The sequence below is a fragment of the Ascaphus truei genome, chromosome 10, assembly GCF_040206685.1.
Source record: "Ascaphus truei isolate aAscTru1 chromosome 10, aAscTru1.hap1, whole genome shotgun sequence".
Taxonomy (NCBI): Eukaryota; Metazoa; Chordata; class Amphibia; order Anura; family Ascaphidae; genus Ascaphus; species Ascaphus truei.
This window is the reverse complement of record NC_134492.1, coordinates 44,012,038-44,031,156: the sequence shown is the minus strand read 5'-3', so window position 1 is coordinate 44,031,156 and position 19,119 is coordinate 44,012,038.

Here is a 19,119-nt window from a genome sequence, read left to right as displayed (position 1 = left end):
CACTACCAGGGCTGATATCAGTTGTACAGTATATATATATATATATATATATATATATATATATATATATATATATATATACAACACAAGAGAAGCAGTTGGCACATGAAAACTCAAGCAGAGCACAGATGCTTGTTCCATAATAATAATGTAAAAACAATAATTAACAGAGGAACATCCGATAATGAGAGACAGCACACTGTAGGTTGAAATCAAAGCAAAGTCTGTATTGAAAACAGGAGAGGCACTCAAGTTTTCTCCGTGACGGACTATCTGTGGACCGTGACACCGTGAGGAAAGGGCGCAGGACGTCCGTCCAGGAAGCGGTGAGAGTATCTCTTGCAGGTGAAAACTTGAGTGGGACTTCCTCGTCACAGATATATCCTTGCTGTTTTAGTTGAATAAATAGTTTTCTGTCTCTCTGTCTCTCTGTCTCTCTGTCTCTCTGTTTCTCTGGCTCTCTGGCTCTGTGTGTCTCTCTCTCTCTCTCTCTCTCACTCTCTCTCTCATCCCTTATCCCTTATCCCTCACCCCTCATCCCTTATCCCTTACCCTTATCCCTTCTCATGATATTGACTCTGGGAGCACAGCATAGCTAACCAGTTTATAAGAAGATTGGAAGCGTGGATTCGGTTTATCAACACATCCAGCTGAGACCATCTGCTTTTGCCCTATTTGTATTGATATCCTGTAAGTGCATTCTTTGTAGCAGGAATGTCTATTTAGTGTTTACAGATTACACTATGTTTTGTTTTTTATTTTCTTCTCTCCTGTGCGCTGTAGGTCGTTTTTGCCATCCAATTTTGACTTTTTTCTCTCTGGGTGAGAGTCTGGGCCAGCTGCAGGGAGAGTTTAGACAATATCTTTATAGACGGTGGGTTTATGTGTATCCTTTAAATTGGTTTGGTTTATATTGGATAGCGCAGTTCTGTTTTTCTGTTATTTTATAAGAAGCCGCAAATCGCGCCAGTTTCGGAAGAAATCCACCAATTAAGTCAATGGAGAATGTCATCCGAAAATGTGTCAATCAGCCGACATTTCATCTGGCATTTGTTGTGAGCTTACATTAAACCATCAATATTTTCGAGTTGCCCTGGATATCTTATTTTCCTTCTTTTGTTGGCTGTGGTCCGATTCTACCCACTACTCTCTGGACTTTCTACATTACGGATTTATTTATTACTCTGTTACAGCATTTATCACTATAAAGCTATACCTAATTGGGAATAATACTATGTGCCACATATTGTGGCTGTCAAGTAGATACCCCTAGGTGCATATTCACCTTGGGTACATCATACAGGACTTTGTCACTTTGGACATTTATTACATCATCCGGATCCTTATGGACTATATATTCATAATTCTTTATATGTGATTCTGAGCACCATCTCTCACCCAATTGCAACCTTTGTTGTTGTAGAGATGACATTTAAACAATACTGTACATAGCTCTCCACAAAATCCCTATGTCCCAGTTTTGAAGCTGGGAGACTTGTAAACATGGGCCCAAATGGCATTAAAATGTGGCTCTATATTTACATCTGAATTCCACCAATTGTGCACTAGGAAAAATAGAATCCTTCAAATCAACAAACTCAATTCCATTTACTGACAAGGTGCCTCCGCTACCTTGCGTTAAGTAGTTAAATAAAACAGGTGCAAAAAGAAATCTGTGTCAAGTCTCAGTGACCTATTTTCCGTAACAAATGTGTCCATGGCAGAATAGATGTACTTTTTTTTTCATTGTTTGCAACAGTCAATGCCATTATTTATTCTCCTTCCCAATATGTCAGATACAAAGGCATCACACCCATGGTTGTCCTCATTAAACATCCTTCCTGTTTAATGGCTGAGACAGACAAAGGGGACATGTGGGAGACAGATTGTATTGCAGAACAGATCTTTAAAAGAAACAAAAGGTTGTGATATAGTTGCCTGTACATAAGCAGGCTCTATTAGTACCAAGCAGAGAGAGATTAACTATTCCTTTCTTTAGCTTCGGCATATAATACTTCTTTGTCAAGTTTTATAAATTCAATATAGGTCTCCAGTCCTAACATTACAGAAAGTGTAAACTTTCAGGCTTTCTTGACATATTAATTGGGGAGAAAAAACAACAGCAAGACAAAAAAACGTGTACATCCCAATATGAAATGTGTGTCATCTCATATCTCCTCCCAATGCTTCAAATAAGCAGTCACCTACCCGTATGTAGGTTGAGATTTAAGGGTACTACTAAAGAGCGAGAGTTATTAGCAAGCTTTAGAAGCTATAACAGTTAACAATCACTAGTAGCACTCACTTTTTAGCAAATAAAATAATGCTGTGCTATTGTGAAGATTGGGCACCAAATCTCTTTCTCTCTGGGAGAGAGTTGCCAGCCACCGGAGAAAATGATGTTGTAAAACTGTATTTTATACTGCACTGGTAACTTACCCAGGGTTTTCTCTTTTATTTCCATGTACCCTGCATTGTGTTGGGCCTCTGTGAAAGCAGTGGTACTGCTCTTCTCCAGTCTCTCAGGACGCTACGATTGAACTGTGTTCGCATCCTTTGGCTCTGCACGTGTTTTATAGTTGAGTGTTTTGGGAGATTTAAAAGTCAATGGTTATTCTACTAAACAGGACACATTTGGACAAAGCATTAACATCCATATCTCTATTGGCCACACTTGGTAACAGTTGATGTCAATGAGTTGAGGTTCAGGGGAAACCTAGAGATGTGTGAAATCGTCACTGAATTTTCAAACCAGGGTCACATGGCACGGAACCCACTGCCAATTTCGGTCAATTCCTGTGAAAAGCAGTGAAATTCTGTTGCAATTTTAGTGAAGTTGACAAAAATCTTAACTCTGAATTGTGAACTTTCACAATGATGCAAAATGTAGGGGAAAAGGCAAAACATTTTTGCAAAGCAAATCTCTACATCTCTAGTAAAAGTTTTAGATTTTGAAAATATTAAATAAAAATAGATTAAGCACTGTTCCATCCTACAGTAGGTTTCCTGGGGCTCAGTGTGCTCTGACATGCAGATAAACTCATCCCCTAGTTCATGCAAAATGGAGTCCTCTTTGAATTTCTGGTAAACTTGATTCATAAGCATGAATAGAAAACGTTTGGGGATCCACAAATTAGGAGAATGTGAAAAAAACAATACTGTGACAGGGAGAGCAGTTGGGGAGACCACTTAGGCTGAGTCCATGGTCAGCGCTTATCCACTGGCCCGTGCTGAGGCGCGCTGATGCTTGTCAGTGAGCCCCTACAGCGGCAATGGGAGCGGCTTTAGCAGGGGCTCGCGCACGCTTCCGCAGGCTTGCAAAAGCGTAGCCGACAACATTTTTTTAGTTTTAGCGCTCACGGGAGCGCAGGGCTGGTCACGTGAGCGGTTCGTCAAATGAGGGTGAACCAGCTCCGTGACATCACTGGCCCGCCCCCCCAACACACCCCCGGATGGCGCGCGAACTAAGGCCAGGGAAAGCACCCGCTTTCCCTCAGCCTCCACGTGCCTCCGCACGGCTGAAGTCTCTATGGACTCAGCCTTAGTTGACTGCAAGCATTGAAAAGAAAGCACTGCAGGACTGGTAAAGAAGGAAACAGGGCAGGACTTTGCCAAGTGCTAGGGAGGGAGGAACATACAAAAACCCCTGGGGTCTGGGAAGTGTAGTTGCTGATAGCAACAGGTAACCTAGCAACCCCAACACAGAGATGGAGACAGCACAAGCACAACATCACATTATGTTATAACTTAATTTTCCATTTTTTATGTACTACTGCTTTAAGATAAATCTTAATACTGTGAATAAAGTGTTTTGTTTAAATGATCTTGTTACAATACAGGTTAGCCTTGGTTTTTTTTTCTCAGCTAAGAACTAATGACAGTAGCTCATTCTATTCGGTTCACTATAAACATAAGAAATGCATACAGTAGTGAGCAAAAAAAAGGCCAAATAAATGAAAAGAAATATTTATAGGCTTCTTGGCCTCCAGAGAGTGCAGTCATCCAGGAATCTCTGTCGGGTGAAAACTTTCGAAATGTCTCGATTATAGAAGAAAGCAATTGAGAAGGGGTCAGTGAGTTGTGTGCTCGCAGCTATTTCCTGGAAATGCTCCCATGCTGTACACTCCCGAAGATATATCTTAATATCAAACAACACCCTTAACACAGTATATGTAAATAATTCTAGCTTCTCTCACACCATCCTTCCTGATTGTACATTTGGCGAACTACTTATGGGTCTGACAAGACTGGTGAGAGGGGGCATAATGTGAGAGAGGAAGAGAGGAGGGTGAGAAGGGTAGGGATAGAAAGTGAGATTTAGTGAGATTTAAGGCCGCCCTCATGGTGGTGGCGTGGGCGCGCGCTACCATTGCGCCCCGCGCACACTCCTGCAGCCCCACCGATCTGTGCACTTGGCTGCAGGAGATTGGGGAGGCGATCGGAGGCGTGGCAGGGGCGTGGTGATCACGTCATGGACGCGTCATCGCTGAATCAGCTCACGTGACGCTGACATCACTGACGCGTGACACTGACGCGACTGCAAACTGAAATGACAAATGTACTTGTTTGGCCATAATGTAACAGCATCGACGTGCATTATCGCCGCCAGGGGCTGCGGGCACTTGAGGAACTGCAATAGGAAAACCGGTAAGAGTTCCGGACGTGCGCATGCACGTAGCGCCACCGCCACCATGAGCGCAGACTGAGAAAGATGTGAAGGTAAACAGAGAGGAAGAGAAGGAAACAATCCATAGAGGATAGGGAGAGGAAAGACATTGAGGGACAAAGAGAGAAATACATGTAAGTAAATGGATTCACCATAGCTAGGATGTAACTGGTGGCCATTTTGACATCCCCAAAATGCAGAGACAAAATAGACATTTGCTGAGCTGAGTGACACAAACTTGATTTAATACTCAAGAAACTCATTAGCTTTAGATAATGCTTAAAATATGAACTGCATGGATTCATTGTTAAGATAGAAGTTAGCTTGTTTTTTTTTTCTTTTTCTAGTAAAGTAAGAACTGGTGGCAGTAACCTTATCTGGACAATTCATACAAACCAGGTGAATGGTGTGTTACCAAAAGATGGGTAAACAAAACAAAAAAAAAGAGTTTTTATTTTAACAAGAGTTATAGAAAAATGCCCAGAGTCAAAATATTATTCAGAGATCTAAAACACTAATAGGAATCTCAAATTAACGTCATAGGCGCCCTTATTACGTCTACTGAAAATCCCTGAGCCTGGCACTCTGGGAACCCTTATGACGTTCAGTGGACATTATCCTTTTTAGCTATTATTTTTTAGGGAAGATCCTGTTCACTGCTTCATAGGTGCACTAAACATGTACTGAACAGAAGAGGATAACTCGGACTATCAGAAGGTGTCTTATGGCAGAAGACTGTTTATTGTAATAAATCGGGCCCAGAATCCTACATAACAAGGGGTAGAAGCTGCACAGCATATTGAATAGGGGCCTAAGTAGGACAGAATGTAGACATTTGAAAGTATGAAGCAACACTAAATAGTGTTTGTTATTATTTTCATTAATAGGGCCATGCACAAACAATTCTGATTCATTGGTATTTCAATTACTGAGTTTTACCAAACATCTGATGGCAGCTAATTAAACTACAGATGTAGCAGGCATTATGCCACCTGCTGGCATGAGCAAGCGGGTGCAATAGCACAGTGGCTGCGGCCGCCCCTTTTTTCGCTCCTGCCACTGGCCCATTGTGTGTGTCCCGCTGCAATACTCCTGCAGGAGCAACAATGGCTGCTACATCTGTATATAGCGCTCCGTTTTCTGGAGTTGTGGAAGCGATAACGTTTCTCTGGTGCAATATATGTGTAACAAAAAGTCCGCATCAGATTTATCAAATCAGAAAACGACACAGAGAGCATTTATCGGGTGCTGTTTATACGCATTTTTATTCCATTCATTATTAAGTTAACCTTAGATACATCACCCTTTTGGAGTCAATGTAACATGGTGCTATGTACCATGCTTTAAAGATGCTTCTATAAGCATCAATGTTTTAAGATATTGCCCACTATTTTTCCTAACCTAGAGAGTAGTTAGTTACATGGAACAATAGGAGGAATTACTGGAAGTTATATGGCTCCAGTATAATGGGAAACATAGACGTTGATGGCAAAAGCAGGAATTAAAATGAATTATGAAAAATCTTAAAAGTTTAACTTTGGAACATTTTGTCAACTATCAGAGAAATAAAAGGGAAAAAAACACATTTGCTACATTTGACTGAGCTCTGAGCAGAAGACAAAATATACATTGATGCATGTCTAGACACACTCTCCAGGAGCTTTATATACATTATGACACCCTCTAGTACTAGGTATTTAATTATTCAACTTGACAGTGTAGTAGCAACACTTGTGAAGTGGGATATTCATCACTATCAAGATGTTACTACTTTTCAAAACATGGAGTCAAATAATGTATGGATTCCCGTAAGTAGCATACATGAACTTTCCATCACATAAGGGATTGCGTGGGTAAACAAAAAGGCTTGCCCTGGCCTAATGCTTGGGATCGCTGAAAGGTCTGTGGAAAACAGACTAAAATAATGTGTGGCTTCCCATAAGAGTAGTTATTCACCGTGTCAATATTAGCTGGACTAGTTACCCTTTTGAGTATAGTTTGCTTTTCTATGCTTTTGACTTTAGTAAAGTTATTCATGTTGTTTCACAATGGACATCATTAGTGAATACAAAGGTCCCTGTTTTCTTTGAAAGTTGTTTGCACTGCCCCTATGTAAAATAAATAATGTACATAGGTGTAGTAGGTTCCTGGCTGCTCAATCATCAGCAATATTTATTGCTCACTACGGTACATTGAGTTGAGGATAGATTTCAGCAGGTTTGATGTTACGGAATAGCGGGTCATTTGGTAGCTTTAAGGATCAGATAAACATTTTTTTCAGATCAATTTTAATACAGCAACCCCCTTCAGAAGCCTCTGTGTGGGAATAAATCAGTAATAAATGCAAAAAAAATGGCAATAAGCATGAACTGCTGCTTTAAGTGGTGTCTCAAACCCAAACAAATGAAATCACTGGATTCCACTGGTTTGTGTAATGTCCACTCCCAGTGAGAACGTTTCTTGGCGTGGGATGATGGGAGGCTATCAAAAGTAACAGCATATAAATGTGGGAAAATCCATGTTCCGTGGGTGGATACATAAGCAGGTATTTTTCCCTTTGAGTGCAGGAAGGGCAGTGGTACCAGAGTGCCACACCCCTCCGGCACAATGCAGTCATGTGACCGCTTTCACAAATGGTCATGTGACTGCGGCACCCATTATCCTGGAAATGGAAGAGGAGGAGTTCTCTGCACTCCGTGCACAGATAGTGCCCTGCACTCCGTGGGAATGCAGGATGTGTTCTAAGCTGAAAAATACACCCTCCCAGGGTGTGACACAGCCACTACATCATGGGGCCGTTGGAGTGCGAGACCTCATGAGTTAGTTGCTACGTCTTCGTTTACTCAATGGGTTAAAGTGCCACAGAGCGATTTGGGCATTGTCATGTTCTCAGTTATACTGAAACACTTCACGTCTTCCAAGCACACTTGCTAGACATAGGTAATTATAAATCAAACTTATTTATTTAGCATAAGAGTATTTATAGTTTTGTCTCAGGAGCTGCATAGAGCTGTGTCTAACTCCCACAACAGCAAGTTAGAACACTTCCTTCCAAGATGGCTGTTATGTCCCCTTTTGTCTACCTCAGTCCTTTCTCTTAAAAGTACAGTATTGATTGTACTGTTTAAGGCTAGACACTAAAAGGCACCATCACACAGAAACTCCCATTGGCTTCAATGGGTATTTCTGTGCATTAATGCACTGATCGCAACTATCGCACTTTATTGAATAACCTTCATACATTGATCTGTAATATCGCCTTCTGATTTATTCCATCCCCACTTTTCTACAACATCCCTTATATTTGCATAAACCAAGACCAAGGTCTTTATTCGAGTCAAATATGAGTTTTCAGTCGATCAGCCCTTCGGGGCTTATAATATCCATGAAGAACTAGGCTTCTCTTCACGTCACCGTACTCTCCCTCCAGCTCTACATGAGATACTGTTGAAGCTTATTCCACACGTTGATGCGGTTCCCAAAGAAGCAGAACCTTTGGTCTAAGTATTGCACCATGGGCGTCAGTTTGCAGTTTAGGGCTTAGTAAAAGGAGGAGTTACATGCGCCGAATATAATGACATGTATAAAATTTGAAGTCTCTGTGTCTTTTAATTTTGTATTTGCGTTAAGGAAATCAGCCAAGTCTGAAGTGGTGTAAACTTTTCTAGCTAACAATTTGAGTCACATACAGTATATTCAACTCTCTTAGATTTGGAACTCTGCCAGATAGCACAGATCTGTTTTCCATGCAGACTACAAATGGCCTTATCAGAACAAATGTCTTACAAGATCTTAATCTTCTCACATTGTTGAGTGAGCAGGGGAAAAATAGTGAAAACAGACATCCGTACAGTATTGTAAATAAATCTTTAATAAAAAAAAACACGCAGAGGGAACTTTCCCTTGTATAGTCAGGATAAAATAATGATATTTAATTTTTGATTTTTTTGTAAAAAGAGTAAATTACCTGCGATATAACCTGGAACTTTGGGGAAAGGTGGCACAGTGATATATCTTTATTTGTCATATTCTACTGATTTCTGATCAAATAAAACTCGTTTATGAACAGTTACAGTATTTATCATGTTAGTCCATTTTAACTAAATCTAATTTTATTTCACAGTTCTCTTATTATTTATACCATGTTGTTGATATTGTGTACTACAGTACTTTGGACTAGTTACTTTATAATAAAAATAAAAATAGTTATTCCATACAGTAAATGGCTCACAAATTATACCATTTGTTCCTGCAAAAACAGGAGAGACGTCATAAACATGGAATAAATAATCATAAAGTGGAAGAAAGCATTTTATCCCCAAAAATCTAACTCATATACTGGAAGTAAAAAAATAACGGCAACTAAAAAGGCTTAGGTAACCCTTTGGGTGCCCTATGGAGGTAACTACTACACCATGGAGGTCTGGCCCCTCAGGAGTAGTAGTATTGTAGACACTTCCTAAAGACCCGCTCTTTTTTCTAGGGGATATCGTATTCTGTACTCCACAGTGCGACCTGTCACTAAGTGGAAGGGACATGTAGGAGTGCCACCCTTACGTTTCATCATCAGTGAGGGAGGAGCCACGTGATCTCCAGTGCAAGAAGTGCCATGGCACTCAAAGGGTTCATAGATTTAAAAAAATCAGTTTTTCAAAATAGAGAATCAGGAACAGGCACATTAGTTTTAGATCATCACAGAATATAATCTTCAAATTATAGCATTAACACTTCCAGAAAAGAAAAAAAATGTGTCATCATTTCTATCAAATATCTGAACAAATCATGTTATACGGTAACATGCGGTGACACATACTCTTACTAAAGATACAAGTTCTTCTAGTAAAGCAGGCATGTATGTTGTACAATTTTCTGGAGCTATAGAAAATTAATTTATATGTCAACTCCCTCTCATTTCTCCTAATACTGTATGTTCGGTACCTATACATTTTATTTTTATTTTTTTAACTACCAATAAAAATGTTTTAGAAAAAAATCAGAATATAAACAATACTATACTGTATAACCCCAAAGTTATAGTCTTCTATGAGGCCGATTTCAGGTATTCAACCTGGCTGACAAACCATAAATAAAGGTGAAAGTAAACTAATGGGTAAGTAGTGTTTATTGGTGCTTCACCATAGATAGCTCATAAATGATATATACCATATTGGATCCAAGTTCAAGGACATGTAGAATAATCCATACATAACATCCCAGGGTGAAAAACCAGAGGCCTGGTGGTGCCCACGCGGGTACCCCAAAATAGGTCTCCTATAATGGTATATACCACCCTGGGGGAAATATATCAGTCAGTCCAGCACTGGGAGGTAATAGTATGATGGGCATAAGCCCTTTACCTTCCTTGGTGGTGTCCTTGAAGGGTGGTTCCGATCAAGCGTGCAATCCTCTCAGGGTACATACAAGCAGCAAGGGTGTAGAGGAGCACAGCAACGTTTCTTGGCAGCATACCAGCTAGTGTACCGCCAAAATCAGGGTAACTCCAGACAGGGAATAGTATTAAAAGGATACTTTAATGGTCAGTATATAAACAGCAATGTTAGGGACGCACCTACGCGTTTCGTCCGTAAAGACACCTTGAGAAAGTCCTTTACGGACGAAACGCGTAGGTGCGTCCCTACCATTGCTGTTTATATACTGACCATTAAAGTATCCTTTTAATACTATTCCCTGTCTGGAGTTACCCTGATTTTGGCGGTCCACTAGCTGGTATGCTGCCAAGAAACGTTGCTGTGCTCCTCTACACCCTTGCTGCTTGAAAGTAAACTAATGACCTGGATATAAATACATTATAAATATATATACTTAACACGTCAGCTGCAGCTTTGGGAAAAGATGGGAGAATTAAACACTGATGAAGTACGTAAGAACAAAATGATGCCTAGACACAGTCACTGCATGTGACACATACACGTTCCAGCAACGGGAAATGATGGACCACAGCCAAGCTTAAATGGAACACTATTGGGAATAAGAGCATAAAGGTTTTTATCACTCACCAACTCGTGTTTTAAAGCTATCAGTCATAACCGATGCCCTATTCGTGTTAAACCGTAAGTCTTGCGAAATTCCCTTTTCAACTTGGGAAATTGCTTACAGAAGCTGTAAACGTGTGAAATAGTGTAAACTTACCAATAATGCTGCATATTATGAGAAGGAGTAATTTAGTGGTAAGGTTACCGATATCATTAGTGTTGAGATCCAAAAATATGAACTATTATAACTGTAAAAAAAAGGAAGAGATTTTTTTTTTGCAAACTTGGATAAATCACTCATTGCAATCATACAATAATTTGAATTTATCTAGACAGTGATCTAAGTTACAAACGTCATATTTCTTTTTCTGTTTTTTTTTTTTATAAATGTTAAAAGTTAAAAATAAGCCCGAGCAGTGAAGAAAGGGGAGTATGAAACGTTTGGGTTTATTCATGTAAGTGTTAATAGCTGTAATAGTTGCTAATGGCTTTTTCACGTTAGTGACACTTATTTGTGCTTTTTCACACATTATTTATATTTAGTATCAAATGATGCAGTAATTGAGTGATTTGTTATCTTGTCCTCTGGAATCAGAACGTTTTCAGGTCTGATTCATTGGATTTGAGTGGTTTAGGCTGACTATTCACGGCAGCTCAATTGTGCTGATTTAAACAATGTAAAAAAGTGACAATAAGATACTGACATTGTTGCAACCTGTCTCCATAGACTTCCCACAAGTGCTGCAACTACTGTAGCAGTCTTTTATTTATTTATAAAATATTTTACCAGGAAGTAATACATTGAGAGTTACCTCTCATTTTCAAGTATGTCCTGGGCATAGAGTTAAATGACAAATAATACATGGTTACAAAGACAGTTACATAAGTGAACAGGGTATGCATTACATACAAGACATTGCATGCACAGTTAAGATACTATATATTATGGGCATATGTAACAGTATCAGACCAGATTAAAATGTGAGACAGCTTTGGTTTTGAAAGAACTTAAACTGGTGGTGGATGTGAAAGACTCCTAGGTTGTTCCAGTTTTGGGATACACGGTAAGAGAAGGAGGAGCGGCCGGATACTTTGTTGAGCCTTGGGACCATGAACAGTCTTTTGGAGTCAGATCTCAGATGATAAGTGCTGCATGTGGTAGGGGTGTCTTACCCTGACATTGGTCAGCGCTTTGCTGTCAGTGAGCTGTTTGTCCAGTCAGCTGTCCAGAGCTGCTCTCCTCCTCTCCATCCTTCATTTAACTTAGGCTACAGGTACAGTATTATATAGCTTATATTATTTTGATTGCTTTGGCTAATTGGTTTGCTAGGAGTTGCAATTTAGTTATAGTAAGCCAGGCAGTATTTATTTAGGAGATAGCTTTGCTTGTTGATTTATTTACTCCCCTCCAACCTTTCTTACCTCACCCAACCTTCCAGTCCCTCAAGACCCCCTTTATATTACTCGCTCCTTCCCTCCTACAAATAAATAATCCTGTAGTCCTGTAGTCAATCTTCTCTGTTGCAAAAACTCTGACATAGATCCTCATTCTCTCCCGTCTCGACTACTGTAATCTCCTGCTGTCCGGCCTTCCTGCCTCTCACCTGTCTCCTCTACAATCTATCCTAAATTCTGCTGCTAGAATCACTCTATTCTTTCCTAAATCTGTCTCAGCGTCTCCCCTGCTGAAATCCCTCTCCTGGCTTCCCATGAAATCCCGTATCACACACTCAATTCTCCTCCTCACTTTTAAAGCTTTACACTCTTCTGCCCCTCCTTACATCTCAGCCCTAATTTCGTGCTATACACCATCCTGACTCTTGCATTCGGCTCAAAAATGACTTCTCTCTACCCCTTATGTATCTAAAGCCCTCTCCCGCTTTACACCCTTATCACTGATTGCCCATCAACTCTGGAATGCCATTCCTCTCAATAGTTCATTGCTCCTAGTATCGGCCAAAGCAGCAGCTCAAAGATACCCATTTAGCATAAAAAACATAATTTAGTCAACAGTTGGAGTCCTGTTTTGACTCATATACAACCGTGTAGTCTGGTTGTTTTGCTTGCATCACGGAACTCACGGAGCTCACTGCTGGTGACCGATTTGCACAAACTCATTCATCCGATGCACGTTTTTGGTGGAGGACCCGCCTTCTTCTGGGGTATGCCTTCTTAAGTTATTTCAGGTGGGATTTTTGCGTAGGAGATGAGCAGCAGATACTACCATGACAAATATCAACCTTATTTATTATGTATGTTCCCAAAAGATTCCCGTGATCCTCATTTCCTTAAACGCAGAAAAAGCTTTTGACAGATTAAATTTGAAATATACGTTAAAAACTTTAAGGGCCTTTGGATTCAATGACCGTTTTTTGGCGGAAATTTTGCCTTTTATAGTATTGATACAGTGAGGATTAATGTAGCAGTCTTCCTCTCAGAGCCTTTTCCCCTATCAAACGGTACTCACAAGGGATGCCCTCTTCCCCCCTTTATTTGTATTGGCTGTTGAACCTCTATCTATAGAAATAAGGAAAAATCTAGATATTTCAGGAAGTAAATTATGACAAACTGAATATAAATTAAGCTTATTTGCAGATTACATATTTTAATGTAAAAAAATCATTGATTTATTTACCAAATTTCCAAAACTCTTTACATAACTTTAGTACAATGTCAGATTTTAAAATTAACTCTAATAAATCAGAAGTTCCCACTGGAGAAATACATCACAATATGGAGACAACGGTAAATTCTCTTTTTCTAACCGGTCAAAAGATCGTTCCTTAAAATACTTGGGCATGCATATTCCTAAAGATCCTGCTGACCTATTGTCAAGGATTGAACTTCGGCTGAAGTGGATCCCAGTGGCAGGAACAGCAGGGAGCGAAGTAGGGGTCACAAGCAGAGATCCAAGGCAGGTGGCAGGTAGCGAAGTCCGGTAACAAGCAGGGGTCCGAGGCAGGCGGCAGGTAGCGAAGTCAGGAAACAAGCAGAGGTCGGCAACGAGGAAACTGGAACAGGATGATAGCAAAAGCTAACACAGCAGTAAACACAAGAACCTAGCAGGTGCTAAGGAACCAGTATAAACAGGCAAGGAGGAACAGGAAAGGGAGGTTTATATAGGCAGGCTGAGAGGTGGAGCACAGGTGCAGAGGTGTCAGGTAACAGGTTCTGGAATGTTCCTAGTTTAGCAGCAGCAATCCCGGTGGACAAGTTTAGGTACTGCAGGCTATAACAAGACATTAGAGTGGCAGCAGTCCCGGTGGCGAAGCATAGGTACAGCAGGCTAGAGAATATGACATTACTCCCCCCTCCCAAGAGCGTTCTCCGGACGATCCTTGCTAGGCTTGTCTGGATATCGTCGGTGGAAAGCTTTGACTAGTCGCGGAGCATGTACAAAATCTTTGGGTTCCCAAGACCTCTCCTCTGGGCCATAGCCCCCCCAGTGAACCAGGTACTGTAGTTTCCCTCGGTGTAACCTGGAATCCAAAATTCTTTCCACAATGAATTCCTCTTCGTTATCCACGAGGATGGGTTCAGGGGGAGGAAGTCTCTGTCCAGGAAATGGGTTCTCACGGAAAGGTTTCAGCAGAGAAGAGTGAAACACAGGGTGTATTTTGATGGTCTCAGGAAGCTCTAATCTGAAGGACACTGGATTTATTAGTGCTGAGATGCGAAAAGGCCCGATGTATTTTTGGCCCAATTTAATGGTTGGAACCTTTAGACGTAGATTTTTTGTAGAAAGCCAGACTTTATCCCCGACTTGAAATTCTGGGGAGGGTCTGCGGTGTTGGTCTGCTGCTCTTTTGTACTTTACTTGAGTCTCACGAAGCGTCTCTTTGAGGGTCTCCTGGATGTCTCGCAGAGTCTCCAGTTTCTCTGTAACTGCCGGAATGGGGCCCGAAGATGGAAAACGAGGAATAAAGGTTGGATGAAATCCATAATTTGAGAAAAAGGGGCTCTTCTGAGTCGATGAATGATGTGAGTTGTTGTATGAAAACTCAGCTAATGGTAGGAAATCAATCCAGTCATCCTGGAGATGACAAACAAAACATCGTAAGTATTGTTCCAAAGTCTGATTGGTCCTTTCTGTTTGGCCATTGGATTGTGGATGATAGCCAGACGATAAATTTAAACGAATTCCTAGAGAGGAACAGAAGGTCCTCCAAAATTTTGAAGTGAATTGTACCCCTCTATCGGATATGATCTCATCAGGAGCCCCGTGAAGCCGAAACACCTCTTTCACAATCAACTTGGCTGTCTGGTCTGCAGAAGGAAGATTCTGTGCTGCAATGAAGTGAGCCATCTTTGTAAGTCGATCCACCACTACCAGGATGGTATTATGTCCATTTGATCGTGGCAGGTCAACAATAAAATCCATTGATATGGACCCCCAAGGACGAGTTGGAACCGGAAGAGGCTGCAGTAAACCCACGGGTGATGCTCGAGGGGTCTTGGTCCTAGCACAAGTTTCACAGGAGAGGACATAGTCTTTAACATCTTGTGCTAATTTAGGCCACCAAAAAGAGCGAGACAACAGTTCCTGTGTCTTGAGGACACCTGGGTGACCCGCGGGTCGGGAGTCGTGCATTAATTGGAGCACCTCTAATCTTACCTCCTTAGGAACGAACAGACGATCATTACAGTTCCAGAGACCATCACATAGAAATAGTTCTGCTTCCGGAGGAGGGTTTTTAAGAAAAGTGTCATTTGAGTAGGCTCCCTTTATTCGTGTGAGGAGATCGGCAGAGAATGTGACGCCCAAAAAATTTCTTTTTGGAAGAATAGTTTCTTCTTGCTCTTTGTCTGAGCTAGGATTCGGAAAGGACCGTGACAAGGCGTCGGCTTTCCCATTCTTGGAGCCAGGGCGGTATGAAATGTGGAACTGAAATCTTGCAAAGAAGAGAGCCCATCTGGCTTGTCGCGCAGACAGTCTCTTTGCGGATCGAATGAATTCTAAGTTCCTATGATCCGTAAAGACCGTAATTGGATGATTTGCCCCCTCCAGTAGATGTCTCCACTCAGAGAATGCAGCTTTTATAGCCAAGAGTTCTTTGTTTCCGATGTCATAATTTCGTTCAGCTGTTGACATTTGGTATGAATAAAAAGCACATGGATGAAGGAGCATCTTGGGTCCAATTCTTTGTGACAGAATGGCACCAACAGCGGAGTCGGATGCATCCACTTCCAAGATGAATGGTAATTCTGGATTTGGATGGATGAGGATAGGGGCAGATGTGAAGAGTGACTTCAATTGTTCGAATGCCGCATCCGCTTTAGGAGACCATTTGAAGGGGAATTCCTTCCGTGTGAGTTGGGTGATTGGGGCAATAATGCCAGAGAAATTTTTAATAAAACGTCTATAGAAATTGGCAAAACCCACAAATCTCTGAATGTCCTTTTCATTCCGAGGGATTGGCCATTCCACCACAGCTTGAATCTTGCCTGGGTCCATACTCAAACCCTCGGGAGAGATGATGTAACCGAGAAATTGCATGCTGGTTTTTTCGAATTCGCATTTTTCTAACTTGATGTATAAATTGTACTTACGGAGACGCTCAAGGACAATTCGGACATGTCTCTGGTGATCCATGATGTTATCTGAGAAGACTAGGATGTCATCCAGGTATGCCACTACGAATTGGTCCAATAACTCTCGGAGGACATCATTGATTAAATGCTGGAAGGTAGCAGGGGCATTACAGAGTCCGAAAGGCATCACCAGATATTCATAGTGCCCATAACGGGTTCGGAAGGCTGTTTTCCATTCGTCACCGGGTCGAATGCGGACCAAATTATACGCTCCTCTGAGATCTAATTTGGTAAAGATCTTGGCTGACCGAATTCTTTCCAATAGTTCAGGAATCAGAGGTAATGGGTACCTGTTCTTCACCGTTATCTTATTTAGTTCCCGATAGTCAATGCAGGGGCGTAGAGAACCGTCTTTTTTTCCCACGAAGAAGAGCGCAGCGCCTGCTGGAGAAGTAGAGGGTCTGATAAAACCCTTTGATAGGTTCTCTTGTAGGTAGTCATTGAGGACCTTCAATTCCGGTTCTGAGAGGGAATAAATTCTTCCAAACGGAATAGCAGCACCCGGTAATAATTCAATGGGACAGTCATAAGAGCGATGTGGGGGAAGCGTATCCGCGTTCTTCTTGTCACACACATCTAAAAACTCAGAGTAAAGAGCCGGCAGAAGATTTTCTTGAGACGAGGAAATCTTATGTATTCCTACACACTCTGGTATAGGAGTTTTAGGTAGACAGGCTAGCTGACAGTGCTCCGAGGGAAACGTGAGTGTCTTGGTCTTCCAGTCGATTAGTGGGTTATGGATCATGAGCCATGGAATTCCCAGAATCACTGGAAACAAAGGTGATGGAATGAGACCAAATGAAATCTTCTCCTGGTGATTGGGCTCCATGATTAGTGTTAAGTTTCTGGTTTCATGGGTAACAGGTCCAGAGCTCAAGGGAGAACCGTCAACGACTTCCATCCTTTCTGGCGATTCCTTGGCTACAAATGATACCGAATTGTTCTTGGCGAATTCTATGTCCATAAAATTCCCTGCCGCCCCTGAGTCGACCATTACTGTGGTTGAAAAACGATGTGTTCCTTCCTCGATGATAATAGGAACCAGGAGGTGAGGGTGTAGCGAAGGAGGGTTATCTTTCCTTTGAGAAGCAGAGAGAACAGTTTTTGAAATAGCGTGCAGCTGATTTCTTCTAGGGCTCTGGAAAGAAGACCGCCTGGACTTGTTTGGGCAATCAGCGAGATAGTGCCCATCGTTTCCGCAATATAAACAGAGATCTTCTGTTCGGCGTCTATTCCTTTCCCCGGTTGAGATGGGTCCCCGCAGTGTATTTACTTGCATCGGCTCCTCCTCCGTCTCCCTGGAACGTCTTGGGGTACTGACATCTCTAAACCCGGGGGTGCTTGGCATGAACCCCTGTCTCTCCAATCGTCTTTCCGTAAGCCTACGATCAATTTGGATGCATAAACGGACAAAGTCCTGAAATCTCTCTGGGGTCTCCACCCGGGCTAGTTCGTCTTTAACTTGCTCCGAGAGACCCTGCCGAAAATGATATTTCTGCGCGGCCTCATTCCACTCAGTATCGTTAACCCATCTGCGGAATTCAGCGGCGTACTCAGCTGCCGAGCGTCTTCCTTGACGAAGATTGTTCAGAGTTGCCTCAGCGGTTGCACTACGATTTGGGTCATCAAAAATAAGACTCATGGCATCGATAAACTCCTCCAGGTCCCTTAGTAGTGGGCTATCCTGTTCTAACATAGGGGAGACCCAAGCAAGGGCCTCATCCTTGAGCAGGGTTATGATCAATCCAACCCGGGCTTCGTTGGTATTATAGATGGTAGGCTGAAGCTTGAACACATGTCTGCATTGATTAAGGAAATCCCGAAAAGATTGTCTTTTTCCTCCAAATTTTTCCGGAAGGGTTACACGGGGTGCGGTTTGCACAGTCACAGTGTTTTGACCAGACAAGGTGATTAAGGCTGCACGTAGTTCACGATTCTCAGCTTCCGCAGTGGCGGCTTTTTCTTCTAAGCGGCCAAGACGATTAAACACGTGTCTTTGTTGTTCCTGGTAACCAACCATGATATGTTGCAAGTCATGGAGTGACTGAGCCTGAGTCGGGTCTGTTCCAGCGGAATCCATGGTAGGGCCTGTTTATTCTGTCAAGGATTGAACTTCGGCTGAAGTGGATCCCAGTGGCAGGAACAGCAGGGAGCGAAGTAGGGGTCACAAGCAGAGATCCAAGGCAGGTGGCAGGTAGCGAAGTCCGGTAACAAGCAGGGGTCCGAGGCAGGCGGCAGGTAGCGAAGTCAGGAAACAAGCAGAGGTCGGCAACGAGGAAACTGGAACAGGATGATAGCAAAAGCTAACACAGCAGTAAACACAAGAACCTAGCAGGTGCTAAGGAACCAGTATAAACAGGCAAGGAGGAACAGGAAAGGGAGGTTTATATAGGCAGGCTGAGAGGTGGAGCACAGGTGCAGAGGTGTCAGGTAACAGGTTCTGGAATGTTCCTAGTTTAGCAGCAGCAATCCCGGTGGACAAGTTTAGGTACTGCAGGCTATAACAAGACATTAGAGTGGCAGCAGTCCCGGTGGCGAAGCATAGGTACAGCAGGCTAGAGAATATGACACCTATACAGAAAATTACCCCACCTTTTTTAAGACACTTCTAAAATATTTGAATTCATGAGACAAATTGGAGATTTCCTGGCTTGCTAGAATTATCACAACTAAAATGAACATACTTCCTAGATACTATGGGCCTCATGCAGTAAAGGTTCATAAAAAATATCGCCAGCCAATTTAAATCCCCGTTTATTGGAGCGTTGCTATCACAGTATTCAGAAAGCCATCATTACCTGTCATAGCAAAATTCCCAAAACAAGCGACTTGCTGCCAGCGATAGGTTCAAGCCTCTGAAAAGGCCTG